Raw genomic sequence first — 15,000 nt, forward strand, 5'->3', positions numbered from 1 at the left:
ATCGGTCCAGGCATCGCCAAGATATACACATGATGGTGAGGAAAGATGGATACAGGCAGAGACAGACACAGAGAGCTCATCATTCTAATATTTCGCTAAACCCCTCTGGTGCAAGGCATGAATCTATTCTTCACCTGAAGATGTCACAATATTATTGGCCTGCCGATAGAAAGGGCCCCCCACGTGAGGTTTTGCAGGGGGCCACCCACATACCGAGCGGAGGCTCTGCCTGAAACGAACGTGAATTCAATTTGAATCATTGCATTTCTTCGATCTTGGCGTTATAAGATGCCTATTAATCATTATCTTTTGCAGCCAAGTCTGCACATCTGCATATTCATGTTTACATTGACATAATTTAATGCAAATCGTGTTAATATTTCATTGCTTTTCATTTGTCACAATGCAGTTCTGCAAAGTCAGGATGCAATGAGACTTTGGAATGCATTCATTACATTTCTGTTCATGTACTCCAACATGTGATCTTGACTGTTATAGTTCAGCTGCACTATGTCTCGATCGTTGTGCACAGCAAATATAGAAATTAATATGCATTGCTGTTCTTTCACGACATAATGGTCAAGGCCCATGGAAAACATGAGATGACGCGGGAAGAGGCCAACACACTGAAATGGAACAAAATGAATAATTGCTCAAAAAAAGGGTACAATACAAACAGGAAAAGACAAACACTACAAAAGAAAGGACACAGACAAACCTGAAGGACACTGAGGCAGATTAAGAGAGCAGGCACCTGGGGGACATGAAAGCAGACCAGACAACCGACAAACATGATCATTACAGATGGAGGAAACTCCAGGTATACAGAGGGATGTATGCAAAGTGATCACAGAGAATAAAAAATAAAACAAAAACAAAACATTGGCAGAGATTGAGGACAACATAAAATTCCATGGGTCATTACATTAAAGGATTGGAGGGAAGAATACTGTAAAACAATCAGGAGACTTTTCCACTGGACAAGAGAAAAGGTGACAAAAGAACGGATGTGAGCAGTTATACTCGATTAGGGAGGGATAACAACCTGGTATTCGGTGCTGGATGAGCGAGTGTATCATGCAGGGCCTGGGGATTGATAAATAATTAAAAGTGCATGGGTATGAGGGGCAAGGGTATATATTTTATCCAGTTCTGTTCTGTTATTGCATATGGCAGCTTGGCTGCCAGGAAGCTATCATTTCTTGGAAGCACAGCTGTGCCGCTCTACCAGTAAGCTGGTACTCATTTTACTAACCTCAGAAGGATTTTTTTTACCAACCTCAGACTCATTTTACCAACCTCAGGCTGAGTCAACCTCTCCTGTTGTTAATTCAGCAGCAAACAGGGCTCAAACTCATGACCCTAAGATCCTAAGCCATCCACTCTATCCACTTAACCACTAAGACCACACCAGGCTTATCTTTTCCAGTAAAGGATTGTAAGACTGTCGTGGAAGTGCAGCAGTCCCAGAATTTCAGCTTTCTTTCAAGAGATGCAAACTACATCACTGTATTTGTATTTCATTATAACTCCAGGGGTCCAAGATTAAATGCAGCAGAACCAGGACAAAAATGGAAACCATATTCTATTTATTTGTGCATTCATCCTTTGTCCTCTGTCTGAAGCTGATGCTATCTGAGGAAGGCCCTAAATCTAAAAAAATTATCATGTGATGTAAGACTCCAGAGAGCAGCTTGGAGATATAATCAGCCCAAGACAGGTCATGGGAGGTTGTAAAGCTCAGGAGTTCTCATGGCCACACTGTGCCACCAAGACTAACTGCAAAAGTGGACTGAAGAATTGGCCAAGCGATTGTTTTTTGTCGAGACAGGAGGATGTCAGACTTTTATGAATTGTATTTCATGTTCCAGGTGATTGAATAATTGTTACTGGTGTCATTCTTTAAGTTCTCCATGCATTGGTGAGAAAAATACAAATTGTTCTCAGCATTTTTTTGCATGTGGAAGCACTTCTTCAAAACGCTTCTTCTTCCCCCTCTCCTTCTTGCATTTGGCGGATCATGGATTTCAGTTCCAAGTCCAAATGGACCATCCAATCTTTTGTTTGGTGAATTGCCTTGAAACCTTCATTGAATTTTCTGCCTTCATATTCGTTCAAATGTGATGGATAGTTTGGTATAAATGTCTGCAGTTCCAATGGAGGGCTGCCCTTTAATTTCCACTTCTGGATGTGGTGTGATTTCCTCACATGAATAATATTTGAAACACTGTGAGGTCATCAACCTGTGTGCAGTTCCAGAACTGCAGTTTCCCAGAGTTCCGGAACATAAGTCTCCAGTTTCTAGCCAAATAACCTCTCTGTTCTGAATGTGAATACTTTATTTCACACTTCCGAATCTCAAACTTTCTTGGTGTTCCAATTATCCCTTACGATTCGTGAGGTTTCAGTTGTGGGCCAGATGAATTGAATCTTATCAACAATAACTTGAGCTCCTGTCCAAAGACACAAAACAATCATGGTGTATTGGTAGCAAATTTAAGATAATTCCAAAAATTGATAAACAAGGTTTAGCAGCAATACAAATGGCAAAGACAAGGGAGAGTGAAAATTCATCCTTGGGGTTGCAAGACTATTTGCTTTGTCTCTTTATAAATCTGACATATTTTTTCTTGCCTATTCAAGGACATTGCCTTGCATATTCTCTCTCTCACACAAGTGCATATGAGGTGAGAACAGGAGGCTGAGGAAGGAGGCAATTATCAGGAGCAACAAAGTGGGATCTTCACTCCAAAACAACATACTTCCTTTCATTCCAACTCATTTCATTGTGTTGACGCTTATATAGGGAGGATTAGGGCAGCTTTTATCCTCAGCCATCTCATCCATGTTTGGTGCAAAAAGAAAGGAATATGGCTAGGATGAGCAGAAATCAACGTGCTGGAAATGCAACAGACTGCAACTTTAGAGGGACATTTGTCAATGTCAGTCACGCCACAATCATTCAAAGCGCAGATCTATGCGGCATCAGCTTCTCGTGGCTGAGATCCCCTCCTACCTTATTCCCCAGCACACACTGTACTATCATTTTTGGAGAGGGCTGTAAAGCATATCAGCAATATCTTTCAAGTGCTTCTTCAAACTGAAGTGCTTCGTGTGGTGGTTCTCTGACATGTCGAAGCAACTTTAGCATCAGATCATTTGTAGGTAATTGTTTGGAAATAAAACTGTCCAGAGAAAGTGAGCAAGGAGAAAATAATGTCGACTGTAACGTTGATGGTAAACATTCAATAATTACAGAAAATATATTTTGCCAGACAAAATCGGTCGAATAGTATGTAGGTGGTGTTTCAAACCGAAATAGGTGTTGGTGCAAAAGGTTTGCCATGAAATATCTCGAAACAAGACAGGTGCGTAACCTATGGACCCATTGAACTTGTTTTTTTCTTTTCCATTAAAAAGATAGTACAACCTCATGTAATAACTCTTTATATTTATTACACCCACACAGCTTTGCAGAGGAAAATAAGAGTATACTCTATGAAATGTATTTGGTGACATCATTATACCCCGACATCACCAATAGATCACGTGGTTTTGACATTTCATTACGTGCGTGCATGTTTAAACATGAGATAGGTGATCATCCAGGTGTTAAGTGCAAAACTTTTTTTTTCAACTCATTCCAGTTTTTGTGCTATCACTTTTAGCTCAAACATTACTTTCTTGTGCACAAATTGCTTTTAGACATGATAAAAAGCATGCTTTGACAGCCAAAAGACAGATTGGTCGTCTCGAATGAAATCACGTCTGGCTTTATCAAACATCATGTTTGGACAGCATCTTTAAAACAGACGGCTGAGCTTTTTGATTGCTGTGTTTTGCGATGGGAGAATCATAGTAAATTCACTGAAATAAATTTCAGCAAAATGCTTTCAGCTTAATTCGAAACATTTTAATGCAGTCTTCGCTGTATCCATGACAGATTTTTCATTATGGAAGTATAAACCGAGCACCTGTCTGTTGATAAAAAGCAAAATAATTACATCCAATCAACATTTGAAAAGCTAAGGAAGGAAAATGTGCTGTAAATTATAACGGAGACTTGTGCTCTGTTGTCATGTTTTATATTAAAGGAAATATCCAGAGTTAGGCAGGGATGCCATCAAAAGTTTCTTTGTATAAAAAGTGCCAATTTTCAGTTTAATAACTGAATGAATGTTAACACTTGTATTTTCGCACAAACCCAATAAATATCATAATTTTGTAATTAATTATGGAAATTGTAATCCTTGCTATAATTCACGGACTGGTTTTTGTTTGTTTGGTTGGTTGTCGTACTACTCCTCCTATAGTTCTGGGCTGATTACATCCAGACTTGCTACATCGGATGAGCATGACCCCCTTTAATGTATAAGGGTGTTTTTAATCTTTCTTGGTGGTCTTGGGGGTGGGGGTTGGGTAGGGGGGAGAGGAGGAAGGGGGGGGACGCAAATTTTCTCTGCAAATGTGTATCATTTAGCGCCGCCTCCAGGTGGGGGTGGGTATTACAAGTCTCCACCATTTACATGACAGTATTCCTGTCCCCATATTTGTCCAGTTCAGTGAGTTGTTTTGAATTATAAGCAGTAGGTATGTTTTTTGCTTCATGCATACAACTTCATGGGCTATATTTTTTTGCCGATACAGAGCTGTCAGTTGTCTATACACTGCCCAAATAAAATGTGCTTCAGAAGAATTTGTTTTCAAGCTTGTAACAAGACCGCCCATTGGGCAGGCACTCTGCTAAAGGCCCAGTCACACCTTGACGTTTTAGCCAGCAATGGCAATGTATTAAAATGTATGTAAACCGCTGGCTTACGTTGAACTTTTGATGTTTTTTTTTTAAAGATTCGGACGTATTCATAACGACTTGGTCTTATGCGTAACGTATTAGTAATGGACACAGAACGTTTCGTTGCGTTATAGATAACTTATACCAACGAATGCTGAACCTGTTGTCGGCCTTCACAACCTATGCCCAACGATAGTCTAACTTAGGCATAGCGCGCTGCACACATCGCCGACGATGACGTGGCGTAGCTTATTAAAAGGCTGCCGCACAACGATTCAAATCATAACCGTCGCAGAAATGGAAGTGTCAACATCGCAGTCACACCTTGGCGATCTTGCCAGCGTATGCCGACCTCTGAAAAATGCGTCTAAAACGCTGGCGCACGTCGAATACGGTATGGGTAAGTTTGGTATACGTGAATAGAACACTAAAGTACGCTATCATACGTCGTAGTAAGTGGAGTACTTCTTGTAATTATAAACATGTTGAAAATTTTATGACGTACTTGCCGTATGACACACGCTCCACATGCGATGGGAATAAGTTGTACGCACGATATGCGATCGTTGACACACATCGACATACGTTACTTGAAAGGTACTCATAAGTCGAAACACGTCAAGGTAATGGTTAGCGTAAGTGTTCCAGACTCCCGTTTTTTTTTTCTTCGGCATGACAGTGTTCAGTGTACAGTGCTGTTTTGATTTAAATCGTTGAGCGGCAGCCTATTAATTATATTATGTTATAACCGCACTAAAAAATCGAAGTGTCAAAATCACCATCATACCGAAGGAAGGAAGAAAAAAAATTAAAGAAAACCAGGAAGTTTACACAAACCTTGATGTGTTTCGACTTATGAGCACCTTACAAGTAATGTGTGTCGATGTGTGTCACCGATCGTGTAACGTGAGTACAACACGTTACTCATAGGTTAAAAATAAGTTTCGGGTACGCTAAACATTACCTCGACCTGTTTCGACTTGTGAGTAACTTACAAGTAACGTGTGTCGACGTGTGTCACCGATCGCGTAACGTGGCTACAACTTATGGCCAGCGTTATGCGGAACGTGCGAGCCATACGCTGGCATAAGTCTTAAAATTTCAAGCATGGAAAATTTGAGAACAACCGAAAAGTACAACGTTTAAAGACAGCGTACAACGACGTATGGCAGTGTTTTTCAGCGTGCTCTCAATGTTATCAAAACTTACCCATCACGTATTCGACATGTACCAGCGTTTTAGAAAAAAATTCCAAAAATCGGCATAAGCTGGCTAAAACGTCAAGGTGTGACTGGGCCTTAATGTGAATAAATTATCAAAATTCTCCTTTAAGTTTACTTAGCCGATTGGAAATGTCATTTATTATGCAGTGTTTTGTGCTGGATTAAACAAAAGGTGGAGGAAAAACAGTGTTCTCAGTTGGCAGTTTGTACTGTAGGAAGCTGTGTTAAGTAAACGAGTTCCTAGGAAAGGATGTCTGTGTAAAGCATTGAAGGGAAGTCCTTGGATTTGTGGGTTGAAAATCCATCGTTTAATCAGAGTGCAGTCATTGTGTAATGTAAGTTCTGGCCTCAAGAGTACATCAAAAACTTGTAACTGTATATTATATTATAGACAAAGATGGATTGGGGAGCTGGATGAACAGAGGCCAGAAACACACTTCCTCTAAAGATCAATGATACATCCTGCCTTCGGTCACAAAACCAAAATGACTGTCACCAGATAGCATGACCATCAACTGTTTTTGATAATATTGCTCTGTGTGAAATGTTTGCTTGCACAATTAACCTTATAGGAGTTGTTGTCTTTGGTAATATAAGGGCAGATATCTCCTGTAAAATAACAAGTCATACAAATAAATGTAAGCCTGGCGTTGGCTCAGTAGTTAGTGTGGCTAGCTTGGGATCACAAGGTCCTGTGTTTGAGCCCTGTTCAAGTGTTCAAGGTGGGATTGACTCAGCTTGTCATCCTTCTGAGATCAGTGAAAAGAGTACGAGCTTACCGGTATAGGGGCACATCATCAGCAGTATAGTTGTGCCTCCCCAAAAATGATAGCTACCCAGCAGCCAACCGCCATATGCAAGAGGATGATACAAGTAAATTGGCGAGAATTGTAACATGAACAATCAATCAATCAATCAATCAATCAATCAAAATAACATTTTATTTCCTTCAACAAAAGCAACATGGTATAAATGAGACATTTGAATGTTTGAAGGATGCTGAATCCCCAAAAGGAAGCTTGTAGCGGGAAGGCCTTTACACATGCAGGTGAAATTCAGAACAAACTATGAAACGGCATCAAATTACATAACATGAGCTGGAAAGTTTTGTTTTTGTACAGAAAGTCAAGGCACATTGTGTAGATGGTGACACCTTTTCTTAATTACACTCTATCCCTCAATGTTGAAGTCTTCTTCATTGTTGAAGCCCAAAATATGGCCTTCATTGGATCGCTGGGCGGAGGCTTACCCTTGGCGATTTCTTTATGATCACAGATATCTAGTTTTATTGTGTTGAGCAAAATGACTGAATGAAATTATAAGTTACTGTTAATGGATGGTGAAGGATGTACAAACAAACTATCTTGGAGAGAGTAAATTAGATCACTAATTAGAACAAACAAATTTTCTCTCTCTCATGCACACATTTATCCCATCTGGTCTTCAGCTGTCATACCCTTCCCCCCTCCCTTGGTACACTGAACCGTATGGTGAGGCAGTTGTCCTGAAACAACTTGCCTTCCCCTCATGGAAGGCAAATCCAACTGAAGCCAATCTCAGTTCCTTCCACAAAACTCAAAAGAAGTGTGTGTCTACCCTAAGGAGGGCCAGGAAACATCTTTCAAATCTCAAGTCTGAATCTTCAAACCTGTCTCCCTCCTCTAAATCCTGGTGGGGTCTAGGTAAGTCTGTTTCTGGTGTATGTTCCTCCTACATCCCCCCTCCCTAACCTCAAATGACCGCACAGATGACACTGCTCATGAAAAATCTGAATGCCTAAACTCCGTGTTTGCTTCTAAATATTGTGTTCCAAACCCATCGCATGCTGTACCCACCTTACCCAGTCGCACCCAGCTGCTCCTGGACTCTGTGTCCTTTTCTCCCGACTAGGTAGAGAGTTTGCTGTCAAATCTCCACTTTGCCTCTGCAACCAGTCCAGATGGCATCAGCCAACTTGAACTAAACAAGCTCGAATGAGCTAAGATCCTCGGCCTATTAATGATGACGTCATAAAACGAATATGACGTCATTGTGATGTATCAGGTTTGCGATAAATTATCTGTGCTAATGCCCGGCTTGATTCCCGCAAACATAATTTAAAAAAGCTTGCCGAGTTTCGGAGATAATTTTTTAGGCGATTTCCATTAGCGGAGATATTTTTATGTCATAACTTTTTTTCTAGGAGGAATTTTCAAAATCGGAGATGGTTACTGTCTGCGCAGGGTATTTTTACATATATATGCCAAGTTTCAGGAAGTTTCGATGAAAACTGTAGGCTGTGAAACAAATGAAACAAAAAACAAAAAATGGCAAAAAATAGGAATGACGTCATAAAAATTGATATCACGTCATAGTAATGTGTCGTATGTGCGGCAATTAATCTCTGCTAATGCCCTGTTTGATTCCCGCAAACAGAATTCAAAAAGCTTGCCTAGTTTCGGAGATAATTTTTTAGGTGATTTCCATTAGCGGAGATATTTTGACATCATAACTTTTTTTCTAGGAGGAATTTTCAAAATCGTAGATGGTTACTGTCTGCGCAGGGTATTTTTACATTTGTATGTCAAGTTTCAGGAAGTTTCGATGAAAACTGTAGGCTGTGAAACAAAAAAGTCCACAAGAACAACAACGTGAATAAGACTTAAAGATCCTCCACGAGGATCTAAAAAAACCTCCTCTGCTGCTCTTGCTCACCTTCTCTTTGTTCTATTCACCATCTCTTTCACTCAAGGTCATTATCCATCTGCCTGGAAATCTGCAAACATTATCGCTCTAAGTTAAAAATTTTTTTTTGCAAAAACAGATCCCTGCAACTACAGACCAATTAAGCCTGCTCCCATTCATCAGCAAGATCATGGAATCCATCATCGCTTCTGACATTAAATCCTTCCTCTTCTCCAATGGCTTGATCTCCATTCATCAATTTGGATGCAGAAGAGGTCACACCACCCTGGACTTGCTGATTCAGCTTTCCCAACAATGGATTGAGGTCCTCAATGGCAGACATGAGGTCAGTCATCTCCCTAGATATATTGCGAGCTTTTAATATGATCTGGCACCCTGCACTGCTCACAAAAACTCTCATCTTTTGGTATCCAAGGCAATCTCCACTCATGGCTCGCAGACTTCCTCTCCTGTCGCAGTCAACACGTGGTTCTTAATGGAATTTCCTCATTTCCTCTTCATGTCCAGGCTGGAGTTCCTCAAGGCAGTATTCTGGGAACTGTGCTTTTTTCTAATTTTCATCATTGATCTCTCTGACTCTGGACAATCCTTTTTGTCTCTTCGCTGATGACTCCACAGTCTGTTGTACCATCTATCATCCCTCAGATCGACAAGCAGCAACCTCTTCACTCTCTGCAGATCTGGATAAAATCACAAGCTGGTCTCACACTTGGAACATGTCTTTCAATCCTGACAAGACTCACACTCACTATGTCTCTCCGAAAGGACCGTGTAGAACCCCCCCCCCATCCACTTTCTCAACATTCGTCTTGAAGAAATTCTGTCATTCACGATTTTTGGTCTCACTATCCACCATTATCTTTCCTCGGAAAGCCACATTTCCAAGCTGGCCTCCAAAGCCAGTTGCCGTCTGGGCATCCGCCGTCGTGCTTCCTTGGCACACCTGATTTCTTAACGCATACAAAGCTTTCATTTGCAGCTTGATAGAGTACTGCTTTCCCCACTTGACTGGTGCTCCTGCCTCACATAACTCAGCTTCACGCTGTGGAAACGAAGGCATTTAGGATCATTGATATCTCTTGCGATGAAGCTGAGTACTTGGGTCTTGCACTCTCTCACCACAGACAGGTCGGTGGTATTTTTATCTTCTACCGACTCCTCTCTGGCCTTGCACCCCTTGCTCTGTCTGTGCTCAGTCCCCCTAATATTTATGCAGGGCACTCAAGGTCTGCCAGCAACCCTCTTCTGGTGAAACCACAACGATATTTTCCATAACCACAACAATCCAGAATCACTGCTCCTCTCTACTCATTTGTTACTCTTTTTTCCCTGCCTGTGGAACTAATTTCCACATTCTCTTCAATAGCATTCTTCTCTCCAGGTCTTCAAGACAGTTTTTCACCATCATCTCAGATCGTTCCCATTCCAAAACCATGATCTTTTGTCCCCTTGTTAACCCCCTTCCCCTTCATCCCACCCCAAGCCATCCTCCTTCCAAATTTCCAGTTTACCCAAACGAAAGTTTCCCTCTGTATCCATCTTATCCACCCCATTCATCCTGTCCTACCCACCATTCCTCCCCACACCCATTGTTTGTCCAAGTTTGCATGTATCTTGGCTAACTACAAAGATATAATTTCAGATAGTCACAAGGGCATGGAAAATGCAGTTACCGACTGGTTTCGTCCTTGTTCGGGCATCATCAGGACAGCAATGCAAGCTTCCATACACTTATGACTGTAAACCTTTTGATCATATACCATATATTGTACGACTCAAACGGTGAGTGGTTAAAATAACGGAACCGAGTCACATACAGCCCTTGCTGTACAATACCAGGAGCGATAAGTGACTCCTGCCATGCTGAACTTTACCAATTATGATATATTTTCAGTCGGAAGGGTATGGAAGCTTGTTGTGTTGTCCTGACGATTCCACAACGATGGCGAAATTGGTTAGTAACTGCATTTTCCATGCACTTGGCAGAGTCGTACAGTGGATAAGCTCTCATATTTTAACAAATTGTACATTTTATGAGAAAAGCATGAAATTTCTAGCATAGTTAGGTCATACCATAATGTTTATTTTCGGATGTGGAGGGAAGTCAGATTTGACCTCTGAGGGGACAGTGAGAGGTCAAATCCAAGATGGCCGCTAGTCACCCAGGTCTAATGTTCAAACGTCCTTAATTTTGGAACCAGACTGCGCAGAAAAACATTTACGGTGTCATTTACAACTAAACTGGGGATGCCCATTCATTTTGTGATACCTTTGAGAATGTCAGAATTCAAGGAAATGAATTTAGGTCAAGGTCAAGGTAAAAATTTATCAAAAAATAAGCAATCAGTTGAAATTTGCAAATGAATACCGAATGGTGTCATTGTGGCGAATGTAGTTATTTAGCCCCTTAGAGGGTGTGCTTGAGGCGGATGTGGCGCAGTTATGTATTGTGTATATCCATGCTTAGACTAGCTGGGTATAGATGCATTATCTGTAGAGTTCTATGTTTTGTTGACCCTTTTACCAATAAAGAAATCCTGGATATTGACATGTATCTAAGAAGATAGCGCAGATGTAAAATGTGGTATGGTAGTTGGTGCTTTCATTGTGTTTTTGTCTTTCAGAATCTTTTCTCCTGCCGTGATGATTTTGTCGCAACCATGCCGAAGCGTCACTTCCTGATGGACCCCACCCAACCCTCTAAATCCAAGCAATCCAAGCCACCCCCCAGCACTAACTGGGACATTTGTGTCCTCTGCCAAGTAGGAACACATTAATCTTTGCAGTGTCCTCTCAGATAAACGAAACAGCCCGTTGATAGTGGCTATGCATCCCTGGCAGAAGATCTTCTCTGGTTCCACACCCTTCAGCACATGCCAATGGACCTCCACCTGGAGCGATTGGATGACGGAAATGGCATAGAATCCACTCTGAAGGCACACGGGGCTGAGTGGCACAAGAAATGATAGCTAAAATTCAACAAAAAGGCGTTTGACGAGCAAAGTCGGGGAGAATTGACTACAGGACAACGAAGTACCTCTTCTGGGCAGACTCAATCTGCTCACAGCCATCCAAAGTCCACAGGCCTACTTGTTTCTTCTGCAATGAGCCTGCTGATTCTGTAGATTTACATAATGCATCAACCTACAACATCGACACAAATGTGCGGAAGTGTGCCCTTGAACTTGAGGACACTGTTCTTTTGGCCAAGCTTGCAGTAGGGGACATGATGGCCATTGAGGCCAAGTACCATCACCACTGTCTGCGCTCGTTGTACAACAGAGTTAGGCAGGCTGCACCCAAAGGCAATGGTAGAGATGATTCTTGCCTGCATGGCATAGCCTTTGCTGAGCTAGTGGCATACTTGGAAGACATGAACATTGATGAAGGCAGTGCTCCTGTGTTCAGACTGACAGATATCGCTCAACTGTACAAGGTCAGACTGGAGCAGCTTGGTCTGACTGTAGCAAAACGGATTCACACCACCAGACTGAAAAACTGACTGCTTACTGCGCTTCCTGATCTGAGGGCACATTCACAGGGAAGAGACACAATTCTGAGTTTTCAATTTTGTGAAGGACATTGGACCAGCCCTCATGATGGCCTGTCATCATGACAGTGATGCCATGCACTTAATGCGAGCAGCACAGGTGGTGCACAAATATATTTTTGACTTAAGTTTCTCCTTTTATGGGTCGTTCCAGGCAAATTGCCAGCAGGAGGCTGTGCCACCAGCCCTCTTGGCTCTAGTCAACATGATACTCGATGGGGCAAACATCAAGCATAAAATTCAGCTGGTACACACAACCACCACAAAACCTGCCCTAGCAATCTCCCAATTAATGGTGTTCAACAGCGTAAAGCATGCACGGAACGTGGATTCACCAAGCTCAGAACGTCATAGCCGCAGCCGAGAAACTCCACTCCCACTCTATCTGTCCCTCAAGATCCATGCAGTTACACGAAGTGGAATGCTAGTTGACACACTGTTAAATCTGGGATTTTGTGTTTCCTATGACAGGCTGTTGCAACTCACATCAGACATTGCCAATTGTGTCTGCCAGTGCTTTAGGGTGGAAGATGTAGTGTGTCCACCAAACTTGCGTCACAGACTGTTCACAACAGGGGCTCTGGACAACATCGACCACAATCCAAGTTCTGCAACAGCCAAAGATTCCTTCCACGGCACCGGAATCTCGCTTATGCAGCATCCGTCACACACAAATGACGGAACTGATCGTGGTGTACTCGTGATTAGTCAGTGTGGCTCTTCCACCAGCTCAGTGACACCTCTGCCATCAGCCTATACAATTGTGCCACCCACTGCCCTCAAGACAAAGGACTTTAGTGCGCCGGCTGTACAAGGTCGCGTGAGACCTTCCAACCTACTGGCTGCTGCAGCTGTCACCGAAGATGAGTATGCATGGCTCAGCAAAGTCAAGACAGCTGTTGAAAAGTCTACCATGGATGGCAGGATATCGTGATCTGTGTACCACGCTGACACACACCAAGTTGCCATGCCACCTGCAGCAATCAATGCACTATTACCTCTGTTTCTTGACAATGCACACTCAGTGGCAATGATACGGCACTCCATGGACATCGTCAAGGAAGCAGTTCAGCACGTGAACCCTGGTAAGGTTCCTGTCCTTGCTGCTGACCAACCACTGTTTGCTCTTGCTAAGGAAATCCAGTGGGCATGGCCAGCCATTCACGGGAGAATCATTTTGTGATCATGTTCGGTGGTCTACACATCGAGATGGCTACGTTGAAGTTGCTGGAAGACTGGCTGGAAGACAGTGGCTGGACGAACGCCCTGGTACAGGCTGACATTGCAAGTTCCGGAACAGGAAATTCCTTCATACATGCCAGCCATGTCACCAAGACCTGCCATGCACACCAGGTCACAGCTGCAAGCCTTTATACACTCCTCCAACAAGCTTACCGTGAAGACTGCACATCCGATGATACTGATGCCATGCAACCTGATAGTTCACCTTTTGAGGAGTGGTGCATACAGCGAACAAAGGCCAGTGTCCACTTTGACTACTGGCTAAAGACCTTGTCATTGGAGCTTCTCTTGCTGCGGTACACCAGGTCTCTTCATGAAGGTAATTTCCAGCTGTATGTGAAATCCCTGACTCAGATCATGCCATGGATGTTTGCCCTAGATCACACGCACTACTCCAGATGGCTTCCCATACACATCCGTGACATTACGACTCTCTCTGAAAAACACCCAGATGTCCTATCAGAATTCAAATCTGGAAATTTTGTGGTGCGCAAAACCAGCAACAAGTTCTCTGCCATGGCACTTGACCAGTGGCATGAGCAGAACAATGCAATGGTCAAAGGTTCTGGTGGGGCTATTGGACTGACTGGCAATCCCAGAGCACTCAGACACTGGATGGTAGCAGGGCCAGAAATTGCAAGGATCACTCCAGAGTTTGAGCAACAGGCCACAAAGCAACAGAATGGTGCTGATGACACTGGACACCATCACCATGATCAACAACCTGGAGTGCAAGCAGCATTCCTGAAGGAGGTTAAGGAACTTGTGACAGTGCTGGAAGAGATGGGGAATCCATTTCTAGAACACAGTCAAGACCTACTAGTCATTGACACAAGGGACATCGTGGACACACAAGTGGCTGAGACTGTGTGAAGGATCGAGACTCTTGGTGAGGAGCAGTACACCAAGTTTGTGAGAGAAAGGCTGGAACAGTGTACAACACCTATCACACAAACACTTCCAAAGAACAAGTTGCCACTGTTCAATAGGCCACCGGTCAAGATTAAGTCAAAACAGAAGGCACAGCTCGCAGCACTGAAGAGTGACTGTGGTCTCTTTTCGAGGTTGTACATCTCCTGTCAAACACGAGACAGAGACATGGACAATTTCTTCTCCCATGAAAACCAGGCAGCCCCGCCAGCTCTGTCAACTGGAGGGAAAATTTGGATTGGGGTTAAATCAGATCTCCTTCACTGCCTGGAATCAGATCTGCTCGAAAAGAATAGTGTGCCTATGGCTGATGCAACAATTCTTGATGGTGCAGCTGTGGTTCAAATGCTAAATCCGGGAACATCAAGAACATTTCAAGAGTATGGAGAAAGAGTGTTTGCACCATACATCTCTGCTCAACTTGAGAAAAGCAGCCACATCGACCTTGTCTGGGATGTATACCTACCCGCCAGCCTCAAAGCCTCAACAAGACAGAAGAGGGGAAAGGGCACCAGAAAAAAGAGTGGCTCCTTCTACTGTGATGCCAAAGAAATGGAAGGACTTCCTTCGATGCGATG

General features: G+C 42.8%; 1 pseudogene; it reads left to right on the forward strand.

The window, feature by feature from the left end:
• The window catches only part of LOC147015869 (uncharacterized), a 29,895-nt pseudogene that overhangs the window by 14,062 nt on the left and 833 nt on the right, over positions 1-15,000 (forward strand).

The sequence above is a fragment of the Eptatretus burgeri genome, chromosome 12, assembly GCF_056783735.1.
Source record: "Eptatretus burgeri isolate ZD-2024b chromosome 12, Ebu_testis_v1, whole genome shotgun sequence".
NCBI classification, from domain to species: domain Eukaryota; kingdom Metazoa; phylum Chordata; class Myxini; order Myxiniformes; family Myxinidae; genus Eptatretus; species Eptatretus burgeri.